General features: G+C 38.2%; 1 protein-coding gene across 1 annotated transcript in view; it reads right to left on the reverse strand.

Annotated features, from left to right (window-relative positions):
* Window positions 1-12,616, reverse strand: part of CSNK1G3 (casein kinase 1 gamma 3) — a 70,566-nt gene extending 57,950 nt beyond the window's left edge. Inside the window, exon 1 of the mRNA XM_062599207.1 lies at window positions 12,547-12,616. The gene's annotated coding sequence lies outside the window, so the exon portion shown is untranslated. The remainder of the gene's footprint in view (window positions 1-12,546) is intronic.
* Between the last annotated feature and the right edge of the window lie 273 nt (window positions 12,617-12,889).

Consider the following 12,889-nt stretch of genomic DNA (forward strand, 5'->3'; position numbering starts at 1 on the left):
TCATCTCGAGTACTGTGTCCAGTTGTGGGCTCCCCAGTCCAAGAGAGACATGGAGCTACTGGAGAGAGTCCAGCGTAGGGGTACAAAGATGATCAGAGGGCTGGAACATCTCCCCCATGAAGAACAGCTGCGAGAGCTGGGCCTCTTCAGCCTGCGGAAGAGAAGACTGAGGGGGGATCTTATCAATGCGCACAAGTACCTGAAGGGAGGGTGTCAGGGGGACAGGGCCAAACTCTTTTCAGTTGTCCCGTGTGACAGGACAAGAGGCAACGGGCAGAAATTGAAGCACAGGAAGTTCTGCCTGAACATAAGGAGGAATTTCTTCGCTGTGAGAGTGACAGAGCACCGGTGCAGGTTGCCCAGAGAGATTGTGGCATCTCCTTCTCTGGAGATTTTCAAGGTCCACCTGGATGTAAGTCTATCATGCTCTAGGTGACCGGGCTGAGTGGGGAGGTTGGACTGGATGATCTCCAGAGGTCCCTTCCAACCTTACTGATTCTATGATTCTGTGAAAAAAACCCATCCCCCGGCTGAACATAAACTACTTAAATTTACCCAAATTCCTACTGTTTGCATATAATACATGTTTTCAGTTCTCCTAGTTTCTCAAGTTTCTTGGTTCACAAACATCCAGCCCCAAGGCCCTGTTTTTAGCACTTCTATTAACCCAGCAGCAGAGCTTTTCTTCACATCTTTCAAAAGTCTGCAGAGGAAGCTTCCCCTGCTTCTTCCTCCCATTTCCAGGAACCTTCCTCCAACATTACACACATTATTTATGGAATAATTCACCTAATAAGTCACCCTTGTTTCAGAGAAAGCACAGTCCTGCTCAATTTTCAACATTCAACATCAAGTGTTAAAAATACACGTGAACCACACAAGTAGAAAGAATTGTTTTTATTCAGCAAAATTCCTTAAAAGTACTTAACGGTAGAAAGACTAAGCTTAGATTTTGACAGCTTCCTTGCTAACTCATCATTACACAATTGAAAGATCTAATCAACTGTTTAAAGCGTTGACTGTTCCTTCTAGGCTAGCTTTAAGGCAACCGCACCATTTTCATTCATTATGTGTTTCCATGCAATAGGACAACAGTGAAATTTCAAATCCACAGCAAAAAGCTTCAGAATTAAAGAATTGAATATTTAGGACAGTAGATTTATCTTCAGCGGTTTCTAGCTTCCAAAAGCTTTTGTGATGGAATATGAATCAGCTCTAAATTTAGGTGTTTAGTAAGATTCATTTACCTTAAATGAAAAAAAATGTTGTTTTTGTGTTTTAAATTTATTTCAGTGAAAGAAATGCAAACCTTCACATGATCCTCATGTGACCAAAAACAACAGTAGAGTGGATATTACAACAGCTTGATATTACAAATGAATGTATCCATAGCTTTATTTTTTTAAACAGATGCTTCCAGTATCAGTATCTTAATACTTGGATGGTTACTTTTACCTCTAATTTTTGAGCTGGAAAAGACATTGTCATATAAGAACTCCACAATAAAGTAAAATGCAAAAACATTAACTCAATAACTTAATAGGTCAAAATCAGATTAAATATATTTGATTAAGAATATTTCATGATTTAGCACATTTCAGAAGTTAAAAAGTTAAAACACATTGTGTTCACTTTCAACTGAGACACTAATGTGAGAGCTCTAAAATATTCAGAGCATATATTGAACTTCCACAGATGCTACATACAGAGACATGTTCTTCAGCAATTCAGCAAATCTCACTATTTCCTGGTATACTTTTTCTAGGAAGAGATTGAATTCAATTTCAATTTTCTGATCTCATCAAAACACAAGTTTTTAGATGTTAGTTGATTCATCCGAGGAAAACTTAGGCATATTATATCATTCTGACTTCAGTCAGGAAAAAAACTGCCTTTTAAGCACTGTAAGGGAAACATGCAGATTCTCTGGAGCAACACTATTCCCTCTTCCCCTCCTCCCCCCAAACACAAATATTTTGCAGTAGATTTAAATGCATCCAAGAATTAGCCATAAACATGTTCTGGTTAGCATAAGACCTTTATTGAAAAGTGAACTACTACATGAATGAGATGAGAAACGCATGGAACACAAGAAGCAAGGAAGCACCCGAATCAGATCATCATTCACATACCTGCCACCAAAACCCACTGCTGAGACTCTTTCCTAACCAGCTTCTGTCTTTAGGAATACTGAAGGGCAAAGCCTGGACATCACATCTTACTTTAAAAGTGTATTCACTACATTTATTTCATATAGAAAAAGTATGCAGCATACTACTGAGCTGGAAATTTGTCATGCAAATACAAGGTTATCAACACTCCTGATGCTGATGAATTTAAAAAAATATTTGTTTACTTATCCCCATTTATAAGACTGTACTCCAATACTAGGTAAGTAAGGGGGTTTTTTTGTTAATTGAAAGTGAATCTACAAAGCCTCAGTTCACAAATACATACCAATAAGCTTCACTCATAGGAGCAGCCTCATTGAAGACTCCAGGGAATTCTGAGCAACTTTCTCATGAATAAAAATTTAGTCGGTCAAGTCTTCAAAAAAAATTGTTTTCCTGTCTAGATGCCTATCTGCCAAAAAATAAATTCCAAAATTGTTTCCTTTTTCCAGTATCAACTCCCAAACAACTAGTTCAAAGTTCTACTATGAGCTTTCAAATTCACACTTACATAGCTCTTCATAGAAAAAAGTTCATCAGCAAATTACGTTACCAAATAAAATCCTCCTTTAATACTCAAAGTGTAGCAGAAAAACAGATTTGATACTTTTAATTAAAAATTGTTGCATATCAGTGTGCATATCTGACACATTAAACCAAATACATTAAACCTCTTAGTCAAAAATTAGCCAAAAATACACTTGGTATACAGTTTGCATTTATTCAAACTAGTTTTAAAAGCCCATTCTAGTTAAGCTACCACAGTTTTTCTCGTATCAAGGTCCAAAGTAATTTTTAAAGAAATCTGAAGGCTGTAAACATTCAAGCTTTAGTATTTGACCTGTACATTTAATTTTGTTATTTGAAAGGCTATCTAACCAAAAATAATGTAGTCTTCTCCCACCACCCAGTCGTCAATCCTAGTCAAAATTTTGTCACATTACAGGACATGAGGATCATAACTTTTCCAAAAAGTGTGACAAAATGGACAAACTACATACAAGTTAAGATTCTCAAGCAATCTCTGTAAACTTAAAATGTTTACATCAACTGTTCAATGTATAAACATATATTTTTTTCCACTGACCTAGAAGAAAGGTTTGGTCCTAAGCCACAAATCGCACTTCATTACAGGCTTTCACCACAAAAAAATCCCATCAACTTCATTTTAGGACTCCATGTAGGTAGATGCATTTGCCTGCTTAAGTTTTATGCAGGTATCCTTCTTCACATAATCATCATTTTAGAGGAACTGTGCAAAGTCAGTTTTCAGAAGGCAGAGAAGCAATATATGAGATGAAAAAAGATCTAATAGGACAAAGCTTATTTGCTAGAGAGCAGGGAAAGAAGGGTAACTGATAGTTGAGCAGCATTCCAGTAATTTGTTTTCTCACTTTTCCAACTTCCTCCTCACTTAAATGGGCTACATGTCTACAGCTGATAGAAAGCTAATGCTGAGCTTGCTGATGCTACATAATGGATGCTTCAATTTTTTACATCAATCATTGCACTGCCAGCATTTAACTTTTAGAACTGAGATGTTTACAGTTTATTTAATATATCTTTAAGTTAAAGTGCAACACATACCTAAAGGTTAGAAAAAAACATAAGGATGACATTAGCACATTTCATCTAATATCATAGCTGTATCTGAAGATAAAATTAAGCATGACTGTGAAGCACTTCAGCACTACAAGGGAAAACATTCCCTTAAAGCCCAAAGACAGTAATAACTCTGTTTTCAGGTTCAGATTTGGATAGGATAAAGTAAACAGTGTACTATTGTGCTATCCACAAATGCTAGACAAAAAACACTGATTATGAATAGCACTTTACCAAAGGTACAGTATATATCTATTATATATCTGTTTAATTCACTGATTGAAACTAATTTCCCCTCACCCATCTTTTTAATTATATGGTTGTATTCTACCATAGGAACTTAAAGCAGGACCAAACTCAAGTTAACTTTAACACTGGCATTTTCAGCTTGCAACTGCAATCACAGACATTCCAGGCTTGTTTTTCCCCGAGTTTAGCACAGCAGTGAAAATAATGCATCACATACCGCTGCCTGACAGATCATGATCTGATCCCGTAAGACAGTTGTCTTTCACCTGTCGTACTGAACATTATTCTTCTGTGTTCTCTACTGAACATCATTCTTCTCTAATCTTCTCTAACACCCCCAGAGATACTCCTGCCTTTCTTCATTTTGCTCTCACTTCCATAACCACTCCTGAATCTCTCAGTTTTTTTTCCTACTGCTCTATTTTAGTCTATGACTGTACTGAAATGCAGCTCAAGGTTTGCTCTGTCATGTAAGGCAAGTATGGTTATGTTCATTTGGATTTGGGAGGCAGGAAGCAGTCCTGAGTCTCCCCAGCTTTGACAACAGTCCTAGTCACAGCGCTACTCACTTGTTCACTGTCCGAATCACGTATTTCCTCTTTTTCTTGGGTAACAGCACAAGAAACACTAAAATCATAAGCTGGAAAGTCACTGTTTTGAGTTCAGTGCCCAGCACCACAGTGATCTTCCATTACCAATTGGAGCAGGTTCCAGAAAAGTTTTGCTCCACTTATGCAGCCTAGACTCGGACATGCTCAGGAGAGAATTTTTGTAGAATTCCTTCCAAACTGTCAGCTCTGCTATATATTTATAAATGGGTTTTCCCAAAGCCCTACAACTCAAGAAAATTTGGTTAAATAACAGTGGAGAGGTTGACTAGCCACCCCATTAAACTTCTAGTTCCTGATTTAACAGCACCAGAATTTATAAGTAGTTAAGGGTTTGGTTTCCCCCACTCTCTAAACTGGTAGAACAGTCTAAGCCTATTTTCAAAATTAACCAGACAGTATAATCTGACCTAATAATATTTTTAATTCTGAGTCAGAAACTAGCGTGAAAAACTTCACACACATAATTTGACAGTGTTTTTGCTGCTGACAATACAACCTTACAATAGATGTTAACCACAGAAGTTCCTGCCAACTCCGTATATAAAAGGAATTGCACAGTACAAGTGATAAACTACACCTCATGGAAACATCTCCTTCATCAGTTTTGCAATTAGGAATCTATCAAGATTTTCTGACAGCAGTAAGCAAACATGGAAATCATATGATACTGCTATTGTAAGAATCTCTAAATCTCAGTTAGACAGATATCCCCTTCAGCAATGAGCTCTGTCACACAGTATTACCAGACATACTTAGAGCTCTTCCCTCACATGCGTAGGTTTCACCACAATGTGTACTTAAAATATCTTTATTAAAACACAGCTACAGTATTATATTCTCAAAAAAGCTTCTAAAAAATGTTTTCTTCTTGCCTAAGTAATATGAAAAAGCACACAATAGATACAAAAGAAATCTCAAGCACCAATCTAGAATCACACATTTGCACATTGAACACTAGATGCCTAGTGACACTAATTTTTAAAGATATTAAGCCACAATTAAGATAACTAATAACAAAATAAAGATTTTATGTAAAACATACTTAAATCAATGACCTTCTACTAAACTGAGCAAGCTTTATAACACAGGTCTCCCAAATGTTTTTATACAAAACTAATGCTGAACATAAAGTGATCTAGGGTAAATGAAGAGCTGTGAGAATTAAATAACTAGTAGTCTACTGAAGTCAGTTTTCCCAGGAATCTAATGTGAACTTAACCATCTTCACTGATTTTTACTTAAACCAAAATTCTAATACACTAAAATATAAAAACGACATAGTGCCTACATTAAGATACTAAGTTTCGAATTTACTACTTAAGAGTTTAAGACAGATTCAGACTAATTAGGTTGTTTCCCAAAAGCAACAATATTAGCAAAGCTTTGTTATCTACAGATTAGTGTTCTATACTGATACAGCTGCCCCTGTATTTTCACAGTATTTCCAGATCTCCCTCTATCACCTTGAGCTTTCTTTTCTCAAAACATCTAGTTTATTCACACAATAAAACTATTACCTTCCTTTCTCACTCAACTAACAGTCAAATGACAAGCCTGTACTGCTGTTTACCCAGTTCACCAACCTGCAAATTACAAGTTAAAGAGCTATCAAGCTACTACCACACAGAACCAGTAACATTCTCCCTGCTTTTCCATGCCTGTGGATAATTTATAGATCTCTATCTAAATACCATATGGATTTTTATAAAGCTTGTATAGTATAGTGTCTTGATGGCGATATAGAAGTTTAAACTTGTTTAAAACTGCCCAGAAAGTTCCTACACTTACATAAGCATCAGACAAGAGAACTGCAGACCAGATGCACCTCATTTCTTTAAAAAACAGGGTAAAGTTTTGTAATAAAACTCAAATTACAATTAACAGATTTTAGAGCTTAAAGTCAGAAAATTAACAGCAAATATCAAAAGGGCATTTCTAGTATGCAAAGACATTTATCTCTTAGTTTGTTAAAGTTTGGAGTAATTCAGACATCGTCTTCCTGTTGTCTGCTGATGAAATCCTTTCCTCTGTTAACTGGAAATTCGAGCTGCATCATTTATCTTTTCAGATTTAGACAGATCACAGCCTGCTGACAGAAAACATTAAATAAAAGTAAAAAGTGGAACTTTCATAACTTGATACATGGAGCAATTTGCCCCTAGAATGATGTAGGAAATAACTGAGTAGCAATTGTTTGAGGCAATTTTGCCTAGAAAAGGAAAGGAGTACACTGAGCTTCTTTGTTTTCAAAATTCACTGTTTGTAAGCCATAAGTAAGAAAATAGCAGTCAGGTTTTAAGTGGAGCATGTCTCCCATGACTAACTGCAATCATGTCCCTTACTGCTATCTCCACATAATGCACATTTTTCTATTAAAGATTTCTGCATTTACAGCTATCATCAACATGTAAACTGACACAGACAATATCATCAACATACCAAAGTAACTATCATGATGGTAAGCTAGTGGAACTCCTCTTAAGCAACACAATATTTTAAAAGTTGCTTTATATCACATTAAGAAGCTATTGATGCATGAAATGCCATTCATACCTTTCTATACAGAAATTCAAACTGCTTCATTTAAATCCAAACATAAAGTCCTAAAAAGGAAAAGATTTAGTGCCTTAAATACAGAAAGATGCTGCAAAGATTTTCCATATAACAAAATTTTAAAATAGTACCTGATTCTACACTGAAAAGGTGTCACATCTTGGATTAAATTACACTTTCCAGCAAAGCTGATCTGCCACAGAAGCTTCTACTTCTGAAGCTCGGCGCATTTTTTTCCCCCTACAAAAATCTAGCCCATGCAGCCACCCAAATGTAACAGATTAACATTCACTATGTAACCAGCTTCCTGAGCCCAAACACAAACTGAACCAACAAAATAGTTTTAAGGCTGCAAGACAGCCAATCTAAGTTTGAAGTCATTTTGAAAAAAATGTCATGAGACAATATAATGGCTCGGCACAGACAGAAGAGAAAGGCCCTCCTCCTACTACAGGTGCCTGCTGCTCCTACGGCTTACACAATCAGCCTCAGCTCTCAAATTCCGTATTAAATTCACTCCCCAGCAGAAAGTTCATACACTCACCAATAACTTGCTACTAACCAGCAGCCAAATCAACTTAGTGGAGGATGCAAGGGAGAGAGAGAGTAAAAGAGAGGGTACAAAACTGTACAGCCGAGAATGGGGTAGGAGAGGAAAGGCCAGGTAGCAGAGATCAGGACTTTCTCACTTGGCAGCAGTCAGACATTAAATCACATAAACCATCTCAAGTAATTTCAAAGACCAGTGTTTCATGGTAGTTTTAAGTTCCAATTTAAAGACAGCACATTTGCTCTCAATGAACACCATATGCTAACTGCCACCTTAACACTGCTGTTAACTATGACTGCTTTGGTTTAAAATGATTCAGCTACTGTTATTGTACATAGTTTACTAAATAAAGACCACCAAAATAGCATCTCAAGAATTACTGTGAGAACAAACATGCAACAAAGTGTGATAAACTACATATTTCATCAAGGAATCTAGGTCCTGCTTGTCAGAGAACACCTTAGGATTTTTATACTGTCGATTATCTTCTGTTTTTACACTCCATATTCTCATTGCCTTAATATCTGAAGACAATGTGGTTGATGAAGAGTACAATTTGCCATACAGGTAACTATAGCCATGTAATCTGGAGAAAAATCCATTTGGGGGAAAATGACATTAAAATCACAAACAGATTATATTTAAGTACAACAAACAGCTATAAAAAAAAGTCTCTGTATCTTAGAAATTAAACAGGCTAGTAAGCTGGAAGGGAAAACTTACGGTAAAGGGAAAGCTGTTGTATTACATTAGTGATATTCTACAGAGTCAGATTAAGTAACCAATCCACAGTTACAATATTTAAATACCTTGCTTGTGTCTGCCAGAGTTCAGTGACCCATTGTCATCTGAGCACACATTTTTGCAGAGGCAGTTGTGACCTAAGTCTCCTGCTATTCCTAATTCCATTGCACAACACACTGAAAAGTTATTAGCCATACGAATAGCAAAAAAAAATGGTCATCTCCCCAGACCTACAAGGTACAACTTTATTTCGTAGAAAATGATCCTCTTTAAAAAGCTTTCATAAAAGGTATATATATAGTTATGTAATATGTAGATATCCTTCAAAGACACCAGAAAAAGAAAATCAGCAAGTGAAAGCAGTGAATGAGGAATAACTAGTGAAACATGTTTAAATAAAAGTTCTTTAATTTAACAGCTGAGAGGAAAACACAGTTCAATCACCATCCTAGGAGAATGCACTGCTAAACACATTTGATATACTGTTACATACTTATGTTTACAAATATTCTCTAGACCTTTTCTTAGAAAGTCTCTTATTCATTCATTCAAGATAATGAATACATTCTCTACTGCACACTAGAACTAAACCTAACAGAGGTGAGCTAAACCTGACCAAAAAATGTTCATCTTTATTCTTTGAATATAAAGTTGAACATTTTACCAGTAACTAAAAGAACTTACTTTAAAACTACTCAAATAGAAGTGTCAAAAACCAAAACAATCCCACAGCACAGATTGGTATTCTCACTATACAGAAGAACAGACTTACATTAAATAAGTAGCTTATCTAAGGTCACAGAGAGGGACAGATGTTTCGGCCACAAGCTCCAATTGTAATCATAAGCCTAGCTTTTGACAACCCTCTTACTACTCTGCTTCTATTTATGCAATTGTTTAGCTTAAACAAATATGCATCTTTTCCTTTATGGAACTACTTCAGCTGTGGCCCACAGCTTCCTAAACCCAGGTAACAATGCCTAGGGGGCTACTCAGAAGGAAGCTCAGAAAAATATGCCTATCATCAATACACTCTATTTCACTTGCATTGGTTCTGCACCAGCACTGAAGTGTTAAAATACCTTCATAGCCAAAAAATCCCCGAATTAAAGCCTCTGCAAATTAAGTATGCAATAATTAGCTAAATATTAGTTTTTCACCTGTTAATAGATTAGGGAAAAATTACATATAAGCCTCAAAATCCTTTAAAAGGATGTTAAAGGCACAAAAAGCAAAGCACATAGTTCTTTTGCTTTTACCCACTCTTCCAGGGTACATTAGCTGCTCCTTAGGAATATACCTAACCATCATGCTAGACTCCCATTTTCATCACTAAACAATCTCCATGCTTCATGATTAGTTTAAGATCATCTAATCACACTCTGCTGTTAAAAAGCATTGTCCCACTCTTCCCTTGACAGTCAGCTCTGTTGCTCAACCAAGAGGCACACAGGATTGACTAAAACTTTCTTGCAGCATTAGTTTTCAGCTGGCTCAGTGAGCTTAAACTGTGAAACTGCAACCAAAAATCCTTTGTAACAACTTTGTTCTTCCCGTGGTTTGTGTCTGCCTTTAACTGCATTACCATCTTTACATGCACTTTCAAAAAAAGTTACAAAGTTAATGAATAAGAACTAGCTATGTTCTGTTTACAACAGTTAAAAAAAAAAGTGTGTACCTGGTATGATTCCATTGATAAAAATTAGACCAAGTTAGTACTGGTGATCAGGATCCCGTCCTCCAGTATGTTATTTTTGTAATTACAAGGTGCTTGCAAAAAATAATGATTATTGCCACTTCTCTATTCCACAAATTTCATCTATTGTAAATCTCAAAAGTCTTAACAAAATTAAATTCATCATAAGCACCCACAGACTTCCTAATACTTTAATAAAATACAATTTAACAACTGTTCAGTTTTCCAGTATCTTACAAACACAAACTACTTTCATACTTCTAATCATTAGAGATCTTAGCACAGTCATTATGGAAGCATGAACAACCCTATTTTTATAAGGCATGTTTTGCAGGTGCAGTTGGGACACTAAGTTTTGATACAGTGTATCAACAAAACTAAATATATTTATTTTTTAAACTTATGAGACTTTTAAACAATGAAATATTAGCACAAGTCAAATCAATCTTGTTAACTGCACATAAATTGGATGACAATCTCTCTACTCCTTAAATGACTTAAGGAAAAAAGGATTACAAAAAGTATTAAAATGGAGCAAGGTGAATTTCCAATTTTTGCATATCTTTAGCCTGATTATGCAGGAAAAAAAGCTATTAAAAAATCTGCAGTATAAAAATTGGCATTCCAAATTCTGAAATTCATTTACATTAGCAAATATACCCACTTAATTCAAAAGTACAGTAACAAGACAGAAGAGCTGTTTCATCAGCTCAAAGTGACTCTCTGCTGAAGAATTTGTCTACCTGTTTGCCAGGTTATTTCTGTATTTCAGACCAGCACAATACAATACAACTCATCTCCAGTACAAATACTGTTTCACTTACTAAAAAATCTCCATTCAAAAGAAAACAGCAGAAAAGAAAGATGCCACATCTATGGAACACCTCTCTATAAATTTAGATAACAAATCTCCCATCTTTTCTCCTTGAAAAAACAATTGCAAAGCTCTTGTCTTGGATTATAACAGCCCAACCTGACTCAGGACAAAACGTATCTATTAGGATATACTACTGCTCAGAAGAGAGGCGAACTTAAACTGCATTTATCATTACAGCTCTTTTTCACAACAGTCATAACCCAGGTGGCAAAACTTAATACATTTAACAGTGTGCTTTACTTATGATCATGCTCAGGAGCAGGCACAATAAGATATTTTTGCATACTCATTTATTCTAGTCCAAATATTTATGACTGAAAAACACAATGCACTTTTATTCTGAAGTTAAAGCCCAAATTTTCACCTGCATCAAATCACCATATTAAAGAACTTAAGGATTTTTCTCTTATTCATTCTAGTAAAAACTACACTTACAGGATATTATGTGTCTTCAGCTGTATTACAGTTCATCAGTTTTAAAAACTGAAAAACTGAAACAACCACATTTGAGATAAATCCTAACAATTTTGAATGCACAATTTGTAAGTACATATTTAGTTACAAAAGCCCTTACATATAAAGTGCATTAGAAAAAGATCTTTTTATCATGTTTAATTGCTTTTACGTGCAGCACACCACTTTAATACCAATCAAGGGCTGGTCTACAAAGCCAACAGGAAAATCCTTAAAAATACGCTCTGTAATAGTTTCACAGCAAATCATCCTGGTGACTGCTCTTACAGATTTTAATTAATCAGTCTTAAAACCACTAACTTCACAGTGTGCATTTATAAACTACTAAGAAAATCAGCAATGCCAGCTCACCTTGTCTCTACTATCTGCTAACCAAACCCGTATAATGTACTCCAGCCATCTACTTCTACAAAACAGGAGAACAAACTTATTCGCTACAAAAGGAGTTTAACTCCTGGTTAGACTAAGCGTCACCAACAGCATTGAAATAAACGGTTAGTCAGGAAAGGAAACAAGCAGGTAGTCCCAGTCCTTCAAAAACAGAGCATAGTTAAAGGTTTCAGAGCATTGGTTTTTGCCGCACAGGAGAGAAGCGACAGGAAAGTGAGGGGCCCTTCCCCCGCCAGCCGGGGGAAGCGCCCCCGGCACCGCCACGGTCCGCAGCAGCCGGCACAAACTCCCACACGAGCTTCGCTAAGCCTCACACCCCCACCCCAGCCCCGGCGAGAGGCTCGGGCTCCCGACTCCCTCCCGGATCCTGGCAGGAGCAGCGCAGCGCGGAGCCCCCGCACACGCCACCTCCGGGAGGGTCAGGGCAGCCGCCGGCCGCTCCCACCCTCGCGTCCGAGCCCGCCCAGCGCGGCGGCACCCCGCAGGCGCCTCCGCGGACGCGACGGGCCCGCCGCGCTCGCGCCGCTCCCTGCCGACCCCTGCCCACGAGCCCGCCAACCGCCGCCACGAGCCCCGCCAACCGCCGCCACGAGCCCCGCCAACCGCCGCCACGAGCCCCACAAGCTCACCCTGCCCACGCCAAGGACCCGGGTCAGGGCGCCCGCACGGGGCCACTCGCACCCCGAGCCGCAGCGGCGCTCCGTTCCCCTCCTCTGCCCACAGGCTACCCGGGCAACGGGGGAGGCAGACAAGGAAAAGGCGCTGGCCCTGGCCGAAGGGGGCTACTGCGGCCACGACGGTCGACGCGCCGCGGAAAGGCGGCGGGCGACAGTTACCTCCCAGCTGTGCGAGGCAGGAGGAGCCACCGCCGCTGCGGGAGGGCTGAAGGGACCCGGCTCCGCAGTGCGCCGGGGACGGAGGCTCCGCGCTCCGCGGCCAGAGGCGGCGAGGGCTCACTCCAGCGTCTGACGC

The sequence above is a fragment of the Rhea pennata genome, chromosome Z, assembly GCF_028389875.1.
Source record: "Rhea pennata isolate bPtePen1 chromosome Z, bPtePen1.pri, whole genome shotgun sequence".
NCBI lineage: Eukaryota > Metazoa > Chordata > Aves > Rheiformes > Rheidae > Rhea > Rhea pennata.